Genomic DNA, 24,036 nt, shown 5'->3' with positions numbered 1-24,036 from the left:
TGAGGATTCAAAAGAGACTGGCTGCAATTTGCACACAATTACCTGACGATTGCTCCAATTGAAAATGGGTCCTACAGTACGAGATATAACTTCACTCTAACCGCATGCAGTGAAAGCTATCAAAGTGACTTCAGTTTCTCCTATTATGTTCATAGGAACCATGCTCCAGTTTCCTTAATGCTTTGCTCTACCATGAACTTCCATGTGTGATGCCTATTGCATATTGCATATTGTATGCAATACAATATTGTATGCAATGAATATCCAATCCCTTTTGCAAATCAGTGAATTAGCCTGGAGGCTCAGGGTGAAGCATTTTCATTTCCTCAGCGAGAAGCAGAAGTGGTCATGGAAATCATCAAAAAATATTTCAAGCTCTGAGTTAAATTAAGGTCATAAGTAAGGGGAGGAAACGTCTTAGTCAGCTAAAAAAGGGAACTAATCCCCAAATGGTCATGTGACAGGGCGCTGCCTCAGGTAAAGGACTTGCTTGGACTGGCATGTTATTGCAGACACTGGTGAAGACTGCTGGTTAAATTCCAGAGTTCAGTTTCAGGAGGCTCGTCACTGTAGTCATGTGGGATGTTACTGTTTTGTGTAAGGACCCAAGTGGATGGTGAACTACAACTACCATTGCCAGCACTTATCGTTGATGTCCGATGATCTACATACATTTAGTGTCCTGATGATGATAGCATTGGTACAGCCAAGGCTTTTTAACAAGTAAAGTAAATAGTGACAAGGCCTCATTTGTTACAATTTGATAGTTTGATCATTGATCCTTACTCCTTGTTTTGTGCAGAGCTAGATCTTGTTGTGCTGGTACCTCAATTTGTTCATGCTCGTCCTTCCAGACCGTTCCTCACTTGGTCCAAGATCATTCTCCGAGTGACTGATCACATCATCACTATCAACTATGACTGCCCATCCCTCACTGTCACAGAACTTCATTGTAAGTTCATCTTCACACTGCGCTGGTTTTCTCCAGGGCATGTTAGAGCTTCTCTATCGATCTGAAGGTACTTTTGACCTGATAGGTATTTGACAAATACAACCCATGTCTGAGCCTCGACTTGTACTAGTAAAACATCACTCAGAACTGAGAAGGACAGGAAACTAGGAATGTCTGAAACTTTGGACATGAGAAATTGCCATTAAACAATCATCCAAATGCTGTCACTTTGCTTCTGAGATAACATGGATGTGTGTCTGAACGGCTCCTCTCCAGGCACAACATGAGGGCAGCCCAGCACGTGAGGCGTACGTGCGTGAGGCCGAGGTTATTGATACTTGTGCTTTGCTTGTCTAGGCCGTTGACTTTTTAAATATCAGAGCTGTGGATTGGTTTGGTACTGGTATTAAACCTACTATACCAAACAACTCAGTCACTCAGTCTCTTGCAAATGAGTTTGCTGAATGCATTGTGGTTATCAACATTGCCCCTTTCTCTCAGTGTAGTGAAAGCTCTGTCTTCATTTCTCCATGGAGGCGGTTATTGTTGTTATTGAATAAAGGCTCTCCAAACTGTGATGGAGTCCTTTTGTTATTCATACTACGTGTGTCAGTTGGGAAGTCTATCTGGAACTGCCTGAGCCCAAAAATCATAATAGAAAATGTAAATACAGTTCAAGTCCTAGGAACATTGGAAATTGAATCCTAGCATTCAGTGCTTGATCCTCTCAATGATTCAGTTACTTTGCATAAATAGTTTTTCTAAAGAAGCATCGTTTCAACTCAAATGTGGAAACACAAAGATGCATGGATACATGGTGTGAAGAAGGTTCTAACTGATATAATGCTACAGTGGTTAATGGTACTGAAAACGGTGACCTCAATCAAACCTGAATTAATGAATGTTATAAAGAATGATGTTGACCATTTATCGTGGATTTTAGTCTCTCAAAACGCTTCACATTTCACTACATCAAAAGCGAGTACCTAAATATGGAAAGCAACTATTTCAATGAGTCAACACAGAGTTTTACTAAGCATTAGACTACCAGTAGATTTGAGAGAGCAGTTGTAGTTTAATTATTCTTTTCCCTGCAGTGCTGCGTCTGGTCACAGCTTTTGGTGTTGTTCTCTTAGACCAACAAATTAAATAGTAAATAAATCTACCAAGTAGAAGCAACAAAATGAGGCAAAATTGTTAATGAAACAGTTAACATGACAAATAGGGCTTGGCTTCCTTTATATATAATATTGCTAAAATACTTTTCTTTTTGTATTCTTCTAACTGTTAGGTGAACTTGATGTAAGTGACCTGGTGCTAGACTTTTTTTTGTGGCTTGTGCCCCTCCATGCCTGTATTGAACCTGGTAACAACAGTCTGGTACCATTTGTAAGATCTTGTAAGACACAGCACAGTTACACAGCACTTCATACGGGACTGCTGTATGGTTACTGTAGTAGATGTTAATCTTCACCAGAAAGTCATGACATTTCATGTTGAAGAGACTGATGAGTATGTGATTTCTTAAAGCCATACTGTACACGGTCTGCTGCTAGTCTTGGCCTGAGAGATGATGGTTCTCTCAAAGGCTCAAGACACACTTGTTCTGGGAGTACAACGGCACTTAGGAATGCTTGGCTGGACCTGATGTTAGTTTCCTCCAGGATCACAATGACTCTTATTGAGTGACTTGTTGCTCTTGTAGGTTCGTTCTAACGAAGTTAAGTCTTGTACTCACTGTGAAATATTTTTCTGTTGATTGTTCTACAGGTACAGTCCTGCACTTTTTGTGGTTCATGTTTTTAATTTGTAACTTATATAATTGCATGCTCTTATGGGTCTTCCCTTTGGCACTTGTTTAGTTTTTTCACAATGTATGCTTCATGTTTTGGCTGCTTGCAATGTTTGGGACTACCTCGTAGGGATGTCACGAGAACCGATACTTACGGTACCTTCCGATGCTAAAATAAAACACCGACGATGCCCATTTTTTTGAAGCACTGTAAGTACCGTGAGCGCCGATGCCAGATGTTAGCATCGGTGCTGCGCCTTCAGGAGTGTTCCAGTCGACGTTTACATTCAGAAAAACAAGATAACAACTGCTGCTTTAGCGATCGCCCCGCTTCGACTTGTTGACAAGAAAGGCAAAAAAAGTAGTTTGCGTTTGAGGCAGATGACTGTGGCGTTATAATTAATCCGCAGAAGCCATTATGCAAAAAATGCTACCGCAGTCTTCAGACCAAGGGGGAATACTTCCAATTTAGCTAAGCACCTGAAAGATCGTCATCTGGATTTGTTTAAAGAATTCAAGGCAAGTTCTGATTCAGTTCCAGAAGAGGCGCAGCACCGATGCTAACATCTGGCATCATACAAAATAAATAAATGTTCGTTGAAGTCGTGGCGAAATTCTGAATACATCCAAAGAATGCTCTTTTTCTGTTTGTTTATAAGTCATACTAAAATACACGTTACATGATGTTTGAGATGGTGGGCACGTGTGTTACAATGGCTTATGTACATAGTTTAGGTTAGCTGTAGTTTTAACGTTAGCCCATAGCTTAGAAGGTAAACTCATGTCATGTTCATCTTGTTAGCTGAATGGCTTAATTGCACTTTATTATGTTGTGCTATGCTCTATTGCACATGTTTTGTATGTCTTTGTAGGACATTTTGCTATTTTTCAAATATTTTAAAGAAGTTCATAGTTCAAGTAGCCTACATGGAATCTTAGACAATCCTCTTTTTTTTTTTTACAATGGTATTGAAATTGGCATCGAGAATCGTGTTATTTTAATGGTATTGGCACCGACTACTGAATTTTTGGTATCGTGACACCCCTACTACCTCGTTGTTATGATCAGTGACCTATGCACTTTGTAAAGCTCTCTCTTAGAAGTCGCTTTGGATAAAAGCGTCTGCTAAATGCATAAATGTAAATGTCATCGGAAGGCCAACCCTTTATCTGTGGACATGTTTGTGCTGTTCAGCACAGAGAACCTGACAAGCTACTAAAGCACAGCTCACGGTAGCGTTCTGTGCTGCTGTTTGAACCAGGCGGGACACAGTTGGCACACAAGGAAACTCAAATCTAGTGAGGCTGTGTTGTGGGAGATGTGTCTGACCAGGTTAAGATGGGGTAGTGACGAAAAACAACAACCTGTTGAATGATGTTGCCTGATGTTTTAAGGGGGTGGAGAGAACAGCACAGTCAGCTCAATCTTCTCCAGAGTGCCACCAATTTGGTAATATTTTTATCCATGGTTCTGTTATTTGGGTACCAGCATAGTATAGTTTTTAATGGTATAATTTCCCAAACAGCAGAGATATGATCTAGCTCAGAGCTTGTCCTTCTGGATGTCTTCATCTGCTCGTCTTGTTGTCCAGTGCGGACAGAGAGACTTCCTCTTGACAACATTGCACAGCAACTCGGTATTGCACAAGGTCACGGTATTCCTGTTCAATTCACTTTTGGTGAAATGCTGTAGCAATGTCCTGCAGTAATGCTGAAGCATTGGTAAATGATTAAGGAACTAAGAAATGTAAGCTATGATATTTATTATTTCAATAGGATGTGTGAGATCTCATTGCAAAATAACTTCCAGCTTCAGGGGCTCACGTCACAACCCATGCATCATATGTATTTTTGGTTTGGATTTGCTCAATCGTAATCAGAGGACTACATTGTGCTAGTCCTTCCAGTAGCAGTTGGTTTAGAGTTCTAGGTAGCCTACTAGTTCTAGGTAGCAATGCCAAAGATTTTACAATTTGAATTGCAGAGCTGAAAAAATGTAAACGCAATAACAGATGGTATCATGTATAACTAACGTGGGGTATTAATATTCAATTAACTTTTCTTGTGCACCAGATGGTGCAAGGTTAACTAGTTTTCGTCTACCCTCCTGTTAGTGAAGGATACGGCATCGGCACTAGACTAGTAACCTGCAACAAAATACAAACATCACTGTGCTGTCATTTATTTATAGCCTTTATCAATAAGCCTTGTCGAATTGCAAGAGTTGATATTTGGTCCACTGGGACCTGCCATGCTGCCACTCTGGATGACGCTTAACAGCTTCCTGGCGTTTTCTATTTATTTACCGGGTTTGCTACGCTGTGGAAAGAAAGTATCTAAGTTAAGCAGAAGTAAATGAAATGCAGAAAAAGGTGTTTAAGGGGAACGGTGTACAGCAGAAGGACCATTACATTTGATTAAACCTTTGTACTATGATGGTGGGAAAGCTAGAAACTGCTAAAGGGCATCGTTTTGTTCTAATTAGGCCTTGTGGAGCCAGTTCTTAATTTCCAACCCTATTCTCTAGTTCAACTTGAGTTAGTCTTCATTGTCCGTTAAAGTTGGGGCTGGGAGAACTCATTTGTATTCATTACCAGGGTCTACCCATTGACATTTTGCAGGAATTTCCGACTGTCACCGGAATAGGTCAGACTTGTTCAGCAAATTCAGTCAGTCAGTAAAGTCTATTACGGTGTATTGTGAACGCACTGGAGTGATCCGAAGCAACTCCAGTGCGAAGGGTAACATTTGCAGTGGCACATTTTCCCATCTGTTCCTCACTCAAAATTGTCCTTCTCAATTCTTTTTTTATTTTGTTTTTTTTTAAGGAAAGAAAAAGGTGCATGGTCTCTTCCAGAACTGTATATTTAGTAACCAAGTTAATTAATGCCTGCCTTGAGTGGTTTGCATTTTGTCTCTACACCCAGAGCAATCTTCCCATCAATTACTTAGAGAGCAGCCTACTTTCACAAAGTTAATCTTTAATATTGTTGTCATGTACTGTAGTACATAAATTCAATCCCCTTAGTCACTACCTATATATTTTCTTATAGATAATGACAATATGCAGGACCATAATAGCAACCAGTACAGTTTGAATATGTTATTCTGACATGTATTGAGAGTTTGAACAACTCTATTATAATATAATGATGACCACTCAAAACTCTAACTTTAAAACAAGACTCCTCCTCTTTGTATTATCCAGTAAGAACTTAATAATTTTCAACACGTTTATCCGGTGCCTGTCAAACCCTCTGTTCAGACTCAGGACAGGATGAGTGTGTTTGGAGCTGGCAGATTAGTTGGACCAGGCAGGCAGTCTGGCATCGTCGCCGTTGCTATTGTTTGAGGCGATGAAAAATGTATTTTGTAAGACAGTGCGTTTTTAATGATGACTGGCATGTTATTCTTAAATTTGCATGTCTGTCTCGTACTTAAAGCTCAAATTTAGGGAATATCCTGCAGGATGAGGGGTGAAAAAACCCATTGCTTTTTGCACCCACTATCTTTAACAGCGTTTTATGGCCCTTTCATTTCAAGATGGGTGCCATTCATTACACACTCATTAGTTTTAATTCTCCATTCATTCTTAGCTGCAGCCGCCCTGGTACTGCAGGAGAAGGATGTTTGTCACCTCTGACAACCAGTAGTATGCTACTTGGTATAATGAATCGTCAGGAATTATCTGAATTTTATTGGTATTGTTTAGTGCCTTATGGGGAGAAGCGGAGGAGTCTATTCATCTTTTGCTGGGTGGTGGAACTGCATATCTCATGGCAGCAGGCCTGAAATGTCTGCAGGTCGTATATATCTTTACCACCCACTCCCCCCACCTTGCAGTATTCAGTCTGCCTCAACCCAATCAGCCGGCATTGTATATAGTTTTCTCCCAGTTGCCCTCTTAAACTTTGTTGACATTAAAATGAGTTTTGATATTTCAAATCCATCTTCTCATGCCAATAATATCTGCTGTTGTTTGATGCTGAACTGGCATGTCGGTAAGGAACCGTTTGTTTGTTTGGTTGTTTTGTTTGCGTGCGTGCATACAATGTTTTGAGATTCTGAATCCTTCTGTGCACCTTTATTACTATTTGTTTCTAAATGTACTGATGAAGATAAAAGCTTTTGATATATTTTGTCAGTATGCATTATATTATTTATTGAACCCTAAATGGATTTTGCAGTGTAAGCAAGCCACTTAAGTTTACAGTTTTCAATAACCGTCCTGTAGTTTTAAGGTCTGTTTTGACCGGCTTACAAATGTTCTCCTATGAAAGATTAATTAATTTGAAGGTGCAGCCAACTCCAGGAGTGTTAAGGCTTCAGTGTGGGTGTGAAAGGTAAACACAAGGCCTACTTCAATATGACTTAAGGCTGTCAGGTAGCATGTTCCTCAGTAGTTGCTGTGGGACTTGAGAATGCCCTGCTCATTACACACAGAAACAATATTTGAGTGGCATTACAATGTGGTTCTCTGGGGGGGAAATGCTTGTCACTGGCTGATGAGCTGAGAGCTTAAGGGCCTGCAAGTTCCAGTCCCTCTAGGGAAGATTGAGGGAGTTCAGAAACCGACCTTGGGTTTGTTTCCTATGGAGTCACAACCTCTTCCCTGTTCTGTGCTCTCAACAAGGTATGATGTAGTCTAACACCAAGACTGCTTCAGCACCTTTAGGTCAAATCATATCTTTCTCGGCGCGTATGAGATTTATATTGAATATACTGTATACCTGTAGTCTACACTGCATATTAATATGTTTTGGCCTCTAGCTTTTTCCATTTATTTGCTAAATTGCTGGCAGCAAAATACAGTGGATTTGCCCCTAAATGTACTATGAATATTACACTACTGTTCTTTTATGAACGTAGTCAGATACTTTGGAATCCATGTCAGAGACATCTAATCTATTTTGCTTCGCAAAGTGGGGTCGTGAAATGGGACGTTCACATCCAGTTCCCTCTCTGTTTTCACCTTTTGACTTGATGCATGAACCAAGTAAATCATTAGGGAGTCTTCTTTGTGGGAGTGTGACTGACACATTCATGATAGATAAATAAAACGCAAATCCCTCTGCCTCCTGACATTTTATCAAGAACCAAAGTCTTTTGTTGGTTTTCCCTGTGCATATTTAACATCAGACTTCAAAAGACTCCAGAGTTATGCATTTCATCTATCTTTTGAAGATTGGGTTGCTTTTAGTAAGAGATGTCTCGTATTTTCTATTGGTTCTGACTTAAGTTTGCATCAATCCAAATCCATCTGAAGTCATCGTTTTAAAAAACACTTTTCAGTCAGTGACATTTGAGTGTGGCCAGTTGCTGTAATGGACAGCATTCAACAGTTGGCATTAAAGGGCTTCAGGGCAGACCTTGACAACCAATTTCTTCTTCAGCACTCATCAAACATCTTTTCCTCTCTGGCCAGTTAGCAGCAAAGGAGAGATTGACTCGGTGGGGTCCTGAGTTGGTCTACTCTTCTGGAAGTTGTCCAAATACATTATTCTCCTGGTCAGGTTGTTGCCATGGGTGACTGCTGTGGCATATCGCCTGCCTAGAGACCATTCGCTCGGCATCAGTGTGAACTTCAGACAGTCTTCAACTAAAAGTTCCCCTTCAGTGCCTCTCTTTACATACCAGGACCAGCCCATGAATGCCCTTAACTACCTCTGCTGCTATCTGGGTTCTACTGGGTCTCATGAGGTACACAGTCCTGGCTTTCTGCTGTCTGGCCCTGCAGTACAGTACAGTGCCCAAGCATGTTGTTAAACCTTCTCAGACTCACCGGAATGAATGAATGAATGCTCATAGTTAATTTATATATTTTTTTGTTTGATTTGTGCTGTCATGCAAGTTGACTAAATTGCATAAAAATAAATAAAACCTTTGATGCAAAAAAAAAAAAGCAATAATTATTTAACTGGTCGGCTCCATGACGCCGGGTAAGTAGCTACAGTAGCTCTTGAGACTTCTCACCAAAAGAACGAAGGGGAAACTTCGAGTACTGTAAGTCGCTCTGGATAAGAGCTAAAAGACTAAATGTAAATGTGAGTAAGGTACCTAGCGAAAAGTAGCCTCAACTTTCCTCGACTTTTAGCTACGGCACTGATGCTGAAGGCTCGCTGATATAGATCGATGTCTGTCTTACTAGAACGGCATATGTATGCATTTTTGCCAACATGTGCTGACGTTGTGACTGTGCATATGTGAGAAAGACGCATGAGTGACAGAGAGACGGAGGGAGAGCAGGGGAAAGTAAGCAGGGGAAAGTAAATGCAGCTGAACGAATACGCTGCGTGTTTTAACCTAAATAGCGATAAAAAAACATGTTTTACGAAACGCAATATGTGGCGGCCGGTGTTGATTCTGTGGCGCACCGCCACAAATTAGTCTATGTGTGGGAAACACTGATGCAATTAGCCGTACTTTAACATTTATTATCTAGCCAAAACTGTTGTACACTGAGCCAAGGTGGAATTCGATTTGAGACTTGCATGAGATTTGTGACATTCTGAGGGTCCACCGTTGTTGGCCACCTGATCCCCCTGAGGCACAAGGATGCATCCCTCTCCCCATGAATGTCATCACTCTGGTACCTTGGTGGGTTGCCATTGAAACCGCAGAAACGACTGTTAGCTGAAATCCACCCAAGTTCCTCCTCCATGTACCCGTCGCCAAACATGAGTGGGTTGAAGATTATAATAACTTTACAGTAGAATTTGAATCTGAAAAAAATCTAATTTTAAGCCTAATTAAGTGACATAACGGTACAATTTAGTTTTGACTGAGTTAACCTTGTTAACTTGGCGTGTGTACTGAGGGTTTTAGTTTAAGTGAGACCACAAACCTCAAACACCTTGTTGTTAAGAGATCTGTGCTTCTGAGCATCTGGCCTCGAAGGGACTCAACTGGGTTTTACTTTTCCCATCTGTGTATGCTGATAAGATAATGACAATGCGCTGCTAAATAATGCAAATATCGCATCCTAAATAATGGTCACACACAATAAAGGTTCATCAAGAAGAGTTACTTATGTCTTTTTGTTCAGGAAAACTGCACATTCTTAAGATGGCTCACTCTACACACGCTGCATAGATGGAATAGCTTAACGTTTTGGGGACTTTTTAATTTAGACTTGTGCAGACTTACTGACACTTCACTTCATATCTCCACAGGACTGTGATAGTGCTAACATTTCCAATCAGTATCAAGACAGGTACTGAGTTTTTGACTCAAACTTTATTTCTGCATGGAATACTACCCAAGCAGTAGACTACACTGGCAGCTTGCTTTGTTGAAAGTGAAGAAGAAAGATTCATGATTGAAGCCAAAGTCTAAATTATTCAAATCTGATACTGTAGTTCTCTCTGATGGAGCCTGCTAAGTCGGAGTTTGTTTAAGTTTCCGGTGTTATTCTATGATATTCAGGCATAATACATATCTTCTTTGTCAAAGAATTAGATGATTATCTCAAAGTATAATCCGATCTTGCTTTTTTCCTTGTCCTTTTAATGTAAAAAGATTACCTCAACCAGGGGAAACTTCATATTTGTTAAAGCCAGTCTGCTTCTGTCACCCTGCCTCCATCATCTTCCTTCACTGGGATCTCTGATGCCCTCCATCTCCCTTCACTGGGATCTCTGATGCCCTCCATCTCCCTTCACTGGGATCTCTGATGCCCTCCATCTCCCTTCACTGGGATCTCTGATGCCCTCCATCATGGCCTCCTCTGTCAGGGTTCCTCAGCAAGTCCCTCCTTGCTGCTGAAGGTCTGTAAAGAGTTTCCACCTTATATCACTTTCTCTAGCCTTTTCAAATCAGGACCAATAAAGAAAAGGACATTTGGGCATGATCAGAGATAATGTGTCTGGAGTAGGTAACGGTAAGGCCCGATGCTAGTTCACCATCCATCTCCTCTTATATAAAATTTTGTTTGTTGAGAATATACATTTGGGAAAAGTTTCTAAAGGTTTGAAAAAGGTACGTATTGGATAGACAGAGGGAGTTGGCAATGTTTGACTGAGACTAGAGACATTCCTGATCTCCTATCACCATATATGAGGGAGATTTTCAAAATTGTCTGTCAAAAAGGATTCCTGGTGAAAATCTAGTATCTTTTTGTACTAATATGATGTTAGGTTCAACAAACAGAAAAGTGTAGTCAGCACTTCAACTTTTACCACTCTCTTCAAACATTAGTATCTGTAGTTCTACTTGAGTGAAGGATGTGTGTACTTTTGCCATCTCTGGCTAAATGTGATTATATAATTGTCAATGTTTATTTTGCCGATTTCATAAAAGCTTTGTCTAAAGAGATTTGAAGTGTTTGCAAAATGAAGACAATCTTTCCTTTAAGAGCAAATTTCTGCTTGTTTTCTGTCTTTAAAGATTATGCACTGTAGCATCGTCCTAACAACGATATGAATGATGTTTGATCAATGGAAATGCTTAGCAACCCCCCCCCCCCACTAAGCTACCAAATCAATTTAAATAATGAGCTTGAGAATGCGGTTCCCCTATGACAACCATGGTGAAGAACATGGTGAGCAATTAAATATCAATGCAAAATGAGTCATGTCAGACCTCAAACAAATTGACTTTCCATCTCAGAGGATTTCTTACTTTAACTGTCGTCCTCCATTAGAATGACTCTGAATGAAGCAGTACTTTTTTAATCCTCAGGTCAAATATGACTGCTGTGTGTTGTCTGCGAGAGGACGACACACCCACCTTGGTTTAGCACCACGAGTGGAAGAAGCAAAGTAAAATGTGAGGAATCATCACTTAACCCTGTGGCCTCCAGATCCAACCTGGGGAAAACGCTCTCCTCAGCTGCCAGTAATGTTATTATACTATTTCCATTTTCCCAGTCCTTTTGTAGAGGGGTAATGAATAGTCTATATTCCTGAATTGACAAGGACACTTATTTTCTTAGTCTTTATTGGTACATTATTTGACATTCTACTTACCCAAATGACTAGTGTATGGTGAACTGGATCATTACACAGACGACTAGCACAAGGTTAGATGGAATGTTGGCTTTGTCAGTGATAAATGTTCACTGAAAAATTTTAAATTTTCCATTTAGTTGTAACTTGGAACAAAATATCTCTCTCTGCTAGGTAAAATGGTGCCTGCTCCCTCAGTCAAATTGATATTGCCTTTTCTAGTGTTAACTGGATTCCTTGACCAGTGATACCAAGCAGCTAACAGTTGCCCTGTATGCTGGCTGGTCTCTCATCTGGCTTTTCCTATCGTATTTCATGCTTTGTGTGAGGTTCAGTGTTGACTTTTTTTGAAGCAAAACTGCTAAGCTGAAAGAGGCTTGAAGATGTGTTCAGTCAGTACCACTCAAGGCTGTGCTCTGTCTGAGCCCCCCTGTCTGAGCTGGCTTGAGAAGGAGAACCTCTGGAAAGTTGTTTTGGCAATCGGCCCAACATTAACCGAACTCGAGCCTTTTCAACTGTATATTACAAAGTTGCTGGTGCCGGCCTGCTCTGTCAACACGTACGTGTCTGTTCTACAACACTTGGAGACGGAGCTCAACTGTCTTGCCTGAAAATGGATTGTTAAAATGTACCTATTTACTATCGATATCTATTCAATACTTTAGGGAAAAGGACCACTTGCAGTATACTTGCATGCCTTCTGGATGCCCCATGAAGTGGAACTCCTCCAAACATGTCATAGGCCAGTCGTTTGATACAGCTTCCCTCGCTCAAACTGAGGAGGAAGCTTCTCTAACTTACACTGAAGGAAACATGAAACTGTCTGACAAACATCCGTCCCCTGCTGTTCCATTCTGTGACAAAGGTCAGATGGACATTGAAAAGGTCAGTTCCCCCAAATAGAATTGATGCTTGATACATTATGAATGTGATTTCACATTGTGCTTAGTGACACATTGTACAATGCAACTGTTAAATAGTTAAATATTCTAAATGGTACTTAAGAGGAGGAGTGTAAGGAGGATAAATGTAGTTGCCCGTTGAAATCCCTTTGCTTGATTGTAGTTATTAATTTAGGATATGTCGTTAAATCTTTATACCCTTAGATAATACGATGACGTGCTACTCTTTGGATCTGTTAATATTAACTTTGGTCCTTTTGGAAAGTTCCTCATCCTCTCAGACCAGTTTTGGCTCTTTAGGAGTGCTAAGTGTAGTCATGTCCAAATGTAATTTTAGGAACCTTGTCTTGCGTCAAAGATGTCATACAATCAGGTAACCACTGTTGGAAAATGTCTTTCAGTATCCATTTGTATTTTGCTCTCCAAAAGGCTTAGAGAAGTACATAACTGTATTTGCGTAGAATCTTTCAACATCTAAATGCAAATGCATTTGCGTTTTTACCTGCAGTTATTTTACATATGAGCAGTTGATTCAAATCTCTCCTGTGAAGCTGCGACATGTTGGGGGGGGGGGACAGCAGTAGTGGTAATGACGGTAGTTTGTAATTACAGGAGTGAAAGCACAGTGATGTTCATACTGCCTGTGATGTTCCTACTGCCTCTGTTGATTCCAAACAAAAGAGAGCAGGTAGTGTTTAATCAATAATACAAATCCCCCCGTTGTGTCTTTTACACGCCTGCTGTCTGCTGGCAGTAGACTCTGCTTAATTCCACTTTGCTCGCATGAAATTAAGTTGAATTTAGCTTGACTGCAGTTAACACAAGAAATCAATCATTGTAAGTAGGTCAGGTATTTGTGCTGTCTACCCTGTTAGTAGTAATGCATGCAGGAGGGATGCAACAGAATGGCTTCAGAAGCCCTGGACTCGGTACTGGGTAGTTGGAACTGTTCTGTCAGATGTGTGACAACCACAATCCTCCCTCCAGTGTATCACACACACACACACACAGTGCTTTTGTCTGAGGTGGAGCAAGTAGGACATTCTAAATCAATTTAATGATCATCTTCTCCAGAAGAATGTTTTTATGAGGATTTTGTAAGTTCTTTACTGGGTCCAACCATGCCTGATATTGTTTCATACACAGTAAAATTATCAAAGTAAACGCATTTCATCTTTAACACACCATTGGTTTTACATTGGACTTCGGCCTTCAAATTATTTTAAGTATGAAATAAAAAGGTTCTGTGTATATACTGTAAAGACTCACGCATTAGATCTGGTACTGTACATCATCACAACTTAAGTCTTCTGAACTGTTTTCTGGCTAACGTCTTGTAGATCCTCCATAATTGGCGACAGTAATACATTCCACTGTTGTTCAGAGCCTGCAGACGGCGTTCCAGTGTAGTCGGAGGGATTGGTCTCTACACTCTGACGTGCCCAGTTCAGTGCTCTCCCCCTCAGGCACTGAGCTTGCTAAGGGAGAGCGTCCTGGAAGTGGGTCTGCTTGCCTGCTTGTTATCTAGCCCTGCCAGCCAACGGCTCTGGAGCACAGGCCTGTGTGCTGCCTGGGTCCTTGGGAGAGGGAGCATTATGCTGTCATCGCATCCTATACCTCCTAGAATAAACAGCACAAGAAAGGGAGGAGAGAGAGCTGCAGGGTTGTGTTGCTTACTGGAAGCCAGAAGCTTTGACAGGGATGAGGCCTGTACAGCTAGTCCACTGAAGTCTTCATACAGACACTACTGGGTGGTCTCACAGATGCCCTGGAACATCAACTCAGCAGAATCTACCTTTTGACATTTACTTGCATTGTCCACCTTTAGTAATGGGAATCCAATTATTCATTCAATTTCCTTTCAATTTACTGGGTTAGTGGATTTTACGTTTGTGTCCGGTTTAGATTACAACATGCAAGCACTGGTTTCTGAACTGTTCTGCTGTGAAAATGGAGCATCTGGCCTCATATAGGCTAGGTGGGGTAATCCCTTAATGGAATTACATTGGCTTTAAAAGGTGTTCTGACTCTGTTCAACCCCAGTACATATAGGACCCTATGGTTTCTGTTCTTACAAGATCACACCTCCTCACTGCATGCTCTCACATCACATGACACCTCCTCACTGCATGCTCTCTCATCACATGACACCTCCTCACTGCATGCTCTCACATCACATGACACCTCCTCACTGCATGCTCTCCCATTACATGACACCTCCTCACTGCATGCTCTCACATCACATGACACCTCCTCACTGCATGCTCTCACATCACATGACACCTCCTCACTGCATGCTCTCACATCACATGACACCTCCTCACTGCATGCTCTCACATCACATGACACCTCCTCACTGCATGCTCTCCCATTACATGACACCTCCTCACTGCATGCTCTCACATCACATGACACCTCCTCACTGCATGCTTTCCCATCACATGACAGTGTATCAGCAACAGGGTGATGTCACAGCAGCTGCTCCGGGGGGTCCTGGGTAACATCTTCACGCAGAGAGGCTGCTGTTTACGTCTACTGCTTCCGGCATCTCCTCAGCCAGTCTTCTGCTCAACATCTTCCTGCTCTAATGAGACACAATTTCAGGCATTAACAAATGCCTAAACAAACAAACCCTGATGAAGGAGTGATGATTTCCCCCTCAATCCTGGTTAGTCGGATGTTAGGATATGGAAAGGAGAGGTTTGCTCTTTAATTAATCTAATTACACGTGTGGAATGGGATCACACTGACAGGTTTGCTGTGACAGGCTCCATAAATGACCGACCTCAGTTTGTAATGTTATTTCATGCTTTAGGCTACCATTTCCCCATCCCTACTGTACAAAAACATCCACTATGTGAGTCTGTGGATCTCATGATAAAAAATGAACTAGTAAAAATCATCCATTTGTCACTATCTGTAGCCTGAGAAAGTTATCATGTTAGCTTTGTTTCAGCACAGATAGAAGTGACTGTGAAGCTGAACGTAGGCTTCCCGTTTTGCAGGACATTACTTCTTAGAAACGCCTAAAATTTAATCCGTTTGAGATGAATTGTCTGTTCGTTTGAATCTTTAAAACAGGATTTTATCCCCTTGCCTTGAATCAGGTAAGTAAATACCAGGGTTTATGCAGTTTTTCCAGTTCTTTGGGCAGGCATATGTTCCTTTCCCTTCCCATGCCTGAGTGGGTTACTCAGGAGACTATTAACATTATAGCTCAGAGTTGCCCAGAGTAAGCTTTAGCTATCTGCAATGAACTCACTTTGGCCTAACTTTTTTGCAGACGCATGCTTGCGCTTCTTGCTCTCATGCTAAGTGTAGACATTGTTCTAAAGCAACATTATTTTGAACATCCTCTCAAGGTGATTCTTTCTTCTCTCCACAGGGGACAACAGCACTCATGAGGATCCAGCGGCTGCTAAATGTGTGAAGCCACATCCAACCCAGGACCCTGTTTGTTAACAATCCACAGTATTGGTGAGGTGCCCTATCTGCCATCATGCACACTACAATGTGTCTGTATTGATCATAGCCCTCTCCTCATCCAGCTCAGCGCTCACAGAGCAATCTGTGTACGTGCAGTGCTTGTTCAATAACTCCACTAAGTTGTTTGGGATTGTCTTATGTTGAAGGCAGATAACTAACCCATACTCCTGTCATGGCCGGGTAGTGGAGTGCACGAACATGAGAGAAGTGATCGTTCCTGACACAGTCATGGTGATCTGGAGTTCTGCTGAGCAGGGGCGAATCTAGGTTCCCACTTTTTGGGGGGCTAAGCCCCTAAATAAAACCTATTATTTTACATTATTGAGGTATATTTGGGCCATAAACGGGCCACTAGAATCCCTCATTGAAACTGATGATGGAGTGCCACCAATTAAAGCTGCAGTTTGGTTCCTGTTACACAAGTCTGAAATCCTGGAGCTGTTGCAGTGCACTGGGGGAGGACTCGTCCTCATACACTAAGGAGTTTAGTAGTGACACACTGAGGACTCCTAATGAAGGCCGGTCTAATTCCCCAAGGCCCATACATCAAGGTGTATGTTTCAGGTAGAGGGTAAGTGCAGTGTGTTGTACTGACACAGCAGCCTGAACCAACATGTTGACAGTAGAGAGAGTTTGTATTTAGGGCAAGGCTTAGTGGGTCCTGGGTATGTCTGTTAGTCTGCCACCCCGTATTAACACACACACGCACACACACACACACACACACAGCACAGTAATGACACAAGCCAGTCAAAGGTCCTTGCTCCAGGGCATCTCTCAGTGCACCGGGCCAATTTATTCAGACAAGCAGTAACTGATCCCAGAGGTCACCCTGCACGCGCGACACACACACACACCTCCTGCCACACACACACACACCACCCTGCCTTTGTGACACACACATACACACACTGGAACCCCTTTATAAAGCATCAGCGACGGCTAATCAGATGTTGAATGAGTACACGATCAGAAATCTGCAATGCTAATGCACCATAAATGTGAAAACCCCCCGACGCTTGATAGCAGCATGCCACGGGCCGGACAGGTCATGACCAGGTTCATTGCTTCCTCCCCCGTCCGTGTGAAATGATTGCTCCAATGGCAGGATGGGATTTAGAATCTGGTGTTGATTGAAGTAGATGGAAGAAACCAAACTATTGTTTAGTTCAGGAACAAACAGGCCTTCTGCAGGTCAACATCCCTGCTAGGGGCCATGGGTTGTGTCAGCATCATGTCTTTGAAGCACACATGCATGGCTGTTAAGGAAAACAAAATGTCAAGGAACTAAATGGTATGTGTTGTGGTCCAGCCAGAGCCTTCAAGGATTTTTATTTTTCATAACCGCCTTTTTCTATATATATACATATACACACAATATAGAAAGTAAAGCATTTCTGGCTTGTCTGGCGTAAACGATTGTAATTTAAAAAATGTTTGTGTGTGTATATAATACATGTTTAGTTGATTTGCCCCACAAGCCCCTGAGGGGTCTCCTGTGTTTTGTATTTTCCACCCAGATAAGAGGCAGGTTTTCCCTCAACACACCACCCAACCGTCCACCCGAGGCAGGGCAGGGAAACACAGCACTGTTCACCCGAGGCAGGGCAGGGAAACACAACACCGTCCACCCGAGGCAGGGCAGGGAAACACAGCACCGTCCATCCGAGGCAGGGCAGGGAAACACAACACCGTCCCCCCGAGGCAGGGCAGGGAAACACAACACCGTCCACCCGAGGCAGGGCAGGGAAACACAGCACCGTCCACCGGAGGCAGGGCAGGGAAACACAACACCGTGCACCCGAGGCAGGGCAGGGAAACACAGCACCGTTCACCCGAGGCAGGGCAGGGAAACACAGCACCGTCCACCCGAGGCAGGGCAGGGAAACACAACACCGTCCACCGGAGGCAGGGCAGGGAAACACAGCACCGTCCACCCGAGGCAGGGCAGGGAAACACAGCACCGTCCACCCGAGGCAGGGCAGGGAAACACAGCACTGTTCACCCGAGGCAGGGCAGGGAAACACAACACCGTCCACCAGAGGCAGGGCAGGGAAACACAACACCGTCCACCGGAGGCAGGGCAGGGAAACACAACACCGTCCACCCGAGGCAGGGCAGGGAAACACAACACCGTCCACCCGAGGCAGGGCAGGGAAATAAACTGGCATGTCTCAGAGGAGAGCTGAGGGAGTTTATTAGCAATGTCAGCAGAATCTACAGTAACAGGCGAGAGTAATGTCGATGTCATTGAGTTATCAAAAGTACTGCAGAATCTCTGACCTTGTTGAATAAATTGGCAGTGGTGGATTGAGTGATTTGTCGTTGACGCCAGGAGTGTTCTGATGGTTCCCAAATGATAACCTCTTGACAGATTTTTTAATTTGGGCTAAATATGTCACAAAAGCTGGCATGCCTTTTATGAAAGTATGCTTGGTCAGCTGTTTCCTCATCCCAAAGACAGATGACCCTGTTAAAGAACCCAACTTTTCTTTTGTGGTTCTTATGAAGTTCCTGTATTATATTTCTGATGATCAAAATAGGAAAGATTAAACGGTCTAATTTGAGTCCACCTATGCATATTTTCATATGCATATGCATTTGTGTTTGACTCCTTTTCAAGGTTTTACCATCCTAAGCAGTAGATTATCCTACTGTTATGTTATTGCTTTGTTGCTGTTGTGTCCTCTTGTGTACTTGCGGAACCCATGTCTCTCTGTACTGTCTGATTGGAAGCTGTCTTGAAATTGTATTCATACATGAAACAGCAGTATATGGTGTACTCTGCTGTAATAATTTCTAGATGTTTCCTATATTTTGCAAGGAATTGTGTATGTGAGAGCTAACTTTGTGAAAAAGTTAAACCTGATAAAAAAACATTTTGTGAAGTGAGTATCATCCCTACTGTGGTATCATGGCTGCAACTCGGAAGATTTGATCTTATTTTAAGTATTTCTTAATGAGCAACATTCGTAATATGGAACAAATATGAATAGTTACAATAACATCCGAGAAAAATATAAATTTATTTTAAGTGTTTGATGTCACCTTGAACCCCCCCACTTCAGAACCACAGAACTCTTGACGCTGTACACTGTCATATTCCAGGAAAGAGATATATGAAGATTAGATTTTCCATGAGGATATATAAGAAGTTGTGACCTCTTGAAAGATTTGAAATTGTGACACCTTCTTGACACATCCTCCAGACAGCGATCTGTTTCTGAGGAATGTCTCCATCAAACGTCTGACTCCCAACCACCGACCCAGCAGCATCTCAGTAGGGAAATCAGAAGCACAGCCACAACAGGCTGATCTGTACAGTCATTACAGCTCTGTTGTCAGGGTGGAATGATCTGTACAGTCATTACAGCTCTGTTGTCAGGGTGGAATGATCTGTACAGTCATTACAGCTCTGTTGTCAGGGTGGAATGATCTGTACAGTCATTACAGCTCTGTTGTCAGGGTGGAATGATCTGTACAGTCATTACAGCTCTGTTGTCAGGGTGGAATGATCTGTACAGTCATTACAGCTCTGTTGTCAGGGTGGAATGATCTGTACAGTCATTACAGCTCTGTTGTCAGGGTGGAATGATCTGTACAGTCATTACAGCTCTGTTGTCAGGGTGGAATGATCTGTACAGTCATTACAGCTCTGTTGTCAGGGTGGAATGATCTGTACAGTCATTACAGCTCTGTTGTCAGGGTGGAATGATCTGTACAGTCATTACAGCTCTGTTGTCAGGGTGGAATGATCTGTACAGTCATTACAGCTCTGTTGTCAGGGTGGAATGATCTGTACAGTCATTACAGCTCTGTTGTCAGGGTGGAATGATCTGTACAGTCATTACAGCTCTGTTGTCAGGGTGGAATGATCTGTACAGTCATTACAGCTCTGTTGTCAGGGTGGAATGATCTGTACAGTCATTACAGCTCTGTTGTCAGGGTGGAATGATCTGTACAGTCATTACAGCTCTGTTGTCAGGGTGGAATGATCTGTACAGTCATTACCGGTCCTTTGTCAGGGTGGAATACCACAGGCTTACAAAGCAAGTTACACATACCAGACAAAAAAAATATATCTCCGAGTGAACCAGGAAAGGGCTGATCAAATACATTGTAATAACACAGAATATTAGGAAAATGCTCTTGTCCTGCCTTTGGGTCACCTTCAATGCAGGGTTCTCTGCTAAACTGCTGCTAATTGCCAATTAGGCCTGTGCCACACAGTGTTGACTGCTTCTTCGGTCTCATTAACAGTCCTTCCCTGAGCAGCAATAGCGTGACCAAATATTCCCTCATCCAATGGCAGTTGTTAAACACTCACATCTGACGCTCTCACAGCCAACCCTTTTATAAAGGTATTATGTTTTTGAAAAGGGAATGTATTGTGTTGGTGGTACATTTCAATACACATCCTGCAGTAACTATTGTTACTATAGTAACATCTACAGGGATGAAAATGCATCAACAGTTGAAACTGAAAGCCCCCCTGCAGATGAACAGGAATCAGGGTGTGCTTGGTTTGCCTCTAGCCCACCTGCAGGTGAACAGGAATCAGAGTGTGCTTGGCTGCCTCTAGCCCCCCTGCAGATGAACAGGAATCAGGGTGTGCTTGGTTTGCCTCTAGCCCGCCTGCAGGTGAACAGGAATCAGGGTGTACTTGGTTTGCCTCTGTAGCCCGTCTTGTTTGGTTGACACGCCTTACTGGCTACAAAAGGTGCCTTGTAATTGCACCTGATTAGGAGGATTATAAAGCCAGATTTGTGGCTGTAGCAGACTGATCCTCACAATCTTTTCAATTAAATACATTAAGGAAAGATTTTTTATATCCTTCATTTTCCCGAGACAAAAACCATGTTAAAAAGTTAGGCTACTGTTCAAGTTCAAGTCTTTTATTTGTCAGATGCACAGAACAACACAAGGTTAGACTGGGCACTGAAATTCTTAAGACAAAACAACGCAAGCACCTGACATAACATAACATATAAGTACACGGAACTGTGTACTGTGTACATTACTGGATAATGTAGGCTATTGATTAATAGTTGGCTATTTATTAAAAAAAAATTGTTTAACTCAATTTAGATGTGTTAGAGGGTGTCTGTCTTTTAATCAACAAAGTAAAGATCTAGAAAAGGACCTCGACCTACGTAGCCTATCGTTCACGTCAATCATGGCGCCTCATTTTATTTTCATGAAGCGGTGGATGAGGGAGCTGTCATAGTACACAGAACATAGTAAAGGGAACGTTTATTCTGGAAGAAGTCACGTGGCCGCGAGCATTGCTTTTGCCGTGGTGGATTGTATGATAAATGTAAATGATCCATGTTTTACCTTTCGGGATGGGTTAAGAATAGGGTGCAAGAGCAATTAGCTTGACTACTTAAATCTGACTTGAATTAGTAGGAGTGTGTGAGCTGAAATTGGCCTGTATGGAACCGCTTTAGCCCCACTTGACTAATTAAAGTCTGGTTTGGGACTTTAAGTCCAGCTTTTTTGAGCGGCCTTTATGGAACAGGCCTCCGGTCACACTTCCATAAAACACACACTTAGTCTTCCTGCAACTGTGAAAATATGTTTTTTATTTTTTACACTGGTGCAAAGTATGATTTGTGTCTAGGCTTGTACATGTAGTTTATAGAAATTCAACATTCAGTGTTTCAGTTGTAGACTATTATTTCAACTTCTCTCCTCTACAACATTGACAATTAAGACCTCATGTTGGGTCTGCCAGAACATAAGAATCAGACTTAACATTGCCTCAACCTATATTTAGTTTAAAATAGCCCACCTTTTGATGTTGGTATTTCAACAGTAGCTGCAAACGACACAAGACTGAGTTGGTTTGTTTGCCACTGATTTCACACTGTTCCATGAGACACACTGTGGTGTTATGAGATTTCTGAAAATATGTGTGTTGTTCTTCTAGTGGGTCTCCAATTACTAGTGAATAGAGGCTGTAGGAAACTCTGTTTTCAATATATTATATTTATTCCATCGATTTAACTTACGAAGCTCATGACTCCAGACTGAATTTTTTTGTAAAAAAACAGAACACCCTTTCTCACCTTGCTACAGCTGTCCATACAATGACTGGCAAACATGAAGAGATGCTGGCATAAACCAGAATTTAGTGTGAACCGAACCTCCATCCTGGAGTCCTTCCTGTTTTAAAGGCAGGAACCAGAGACCTGCGAGTTGCCGAAAACTCATTCAATCTAATCTGTTTACTCAAATCCAGAAAACTGTAGGTCAAATAGGCCTATTTTTTTGTGGATCTAGAGTTTAAGCTTGTAGTTAAACAAACTTTTGGAACAAACATTTCTTGTTGAGACAGGAATCAGTTTTTGAAAACCTGTGTTTCTACAGTAAGAAAAATATTTTCTTTGTGTAGATCAGATGAAATTGTACATTTTTATAATCTCTGCCTCTCTCCCACGCTTGCGAAGCTGTCCTTAGCAGCAGTTCATCTAAGCGTTGAATGGGATGAGCAAGTGTCGGATTTCAGAGGCAGAACGCTGTTCAAGCTGTCAGGATCCTACCTCTTTAATCCTCAAGTATGTCTGCAGCTGTATTGGAAACAGTTCTTTCTTAGGATGCTAGTTTCCCTTATTTTCTAACACTTTCACCATTTATTGTGTCAATTTATTGATTTCCGTTTTCACATGTTATGCTATGAAATGGTGGTGACAGTATTGTTCAGTGTAATTTGATCACTTAAAAGAAGTCTGGTATGTGTTTCATCTAGATCCAGGCCAAGAGTTGTCGGTTCGAAATTCAACTTTTGGTATGTTGATGTTTAAAGTCTTCTCTGGCACGTTACCTTGGGGGGAAAAAACACACAAAAAAAACAGTTTGTGCTGACATGAAGTTTCCTCACGCTTAGAAACTATTCTGAAAAATGACTTTTGGATGATTTTTGGGTGGAGGAATTTTACTTCACATCCAGGTATCATGTGTCTTGAGCAAAGCTCTTGAGTTTGCAAACCCATCATCTTTCTTTAACCGCAGTCCTGAATGTATCACCATCTGGCCCACAGCTGAAAACTATTAGGCACCGCTGGAACTTCCTCCTCACTATTCCACCCCGTCACAAAGCTAGTAAGTCGCTATATTTTGGTACTCACTTGGTTCCTTTTGCTTGTTTGTACCAATGCCATTATAAAGCTGTTCTTCTTGTGCTCCACTTGGCAGAGGCTGCGTTCCTGGTGGGGTTCTTTCATGATATTTTCTGATCATTGCTGGTAGAGCTGCTGTTTTGTGTGTGGGAGTTTGTGAACGGCAGGGCTGTGCTCTGTGCTCAGGGTCTCCGGCCGATTCGATTGTGGAATGCTGGGGCTAAATTCATAAACAGATTATTTTGTGGTGTGTAACGTGGTGAGGTTAGCAAGCTGGATTCCAGAGCTTGACGAAAAGCAAAGTTGGAGAAGAACAAAGGATCTTTGATTGCCTTTTGTCTGTAGCATGGAGCTGCATTTCTCTCTCCCATGTCGATAGCAGGGCTGCCTGTTTTGGCTCATATGGATCTTATTAGTAAGTCTTTTTTTAAGAGCATGTTTTGTTACTTTTTGGAAATATTGTCAGTGTCATTTTATGTAAAAATAATCAGAAGCCTGTTTGAGTGTGTATTGGATTTGGGCTTTAAAGAAGTTCTTCCCAGGGTCAAAGTAGGTCAACAAACAAAAGTTTGTTTCCCAACCTAAATTCCATCTGTCTGAGTCACTGAAGGCAAATTGCTAAACAGAGTTTTTTTTTCTTATGAAGGCATCACACTTGCTACAGTAATGGTGGATCAACCGTAAACAGGAATAAAAACACCCAATGTAGTTTGATTTATTTTGATTGTGGCTTAATTAATGAATTCACCCCTTGACCATTTATTCATCTTTACTACCTTTACTACACCAGTGATGTGTTGCCTATTACAGCTTTCGAGTGGTATCAAAGCGGTTTATT

General features: G+C 41.9%; 1 protein-coding gene across 3 annotated transcripts in view; it reads left to right on the top strand.

Annotated features, from left to right (window-relative positions):
- The window catches only part of LOC124485721 (PTB domain-containing engulfment adapter protein 1), a 49,972-nt gene that overhangs the window by 1,320 nt on the left and 24,616 nt on the right, over nt 1-24,036 (top strand). For all 3 annotated transcript variants that reach the window (XM_047047481.1, XM_047047479.1, XM_047047480.1), the window contains exon 2: nt 15,977-16,068. The gene's annotated coding sequence lies outside the window, so the exon portion shown is untranslated. The remainder of the gene's footprint in view (nt 1-15,976; nt 16,069-24,036) is intronic.

This window comes from Hypomesus transpacificus, chromosome 23, assembly GCF_021917145.1.
Source record: "Hypomesus transpacificus isolate Combined female chromosome 23, fHypTra1, whole genome shotgun sequence".
Classification (NCBI taxonomy): Eukaryota; Metazoa; Chordata; class Actinopteri; order Osmeriformes; family Osmeridae; genus Hypomesus; species Hypomesus transpacificus.
The sequence above is the reverse complement of the archived record's forward strand: the minus strand, read 5'-3'. Positions and strand labels throughout refer to the sequence as shown.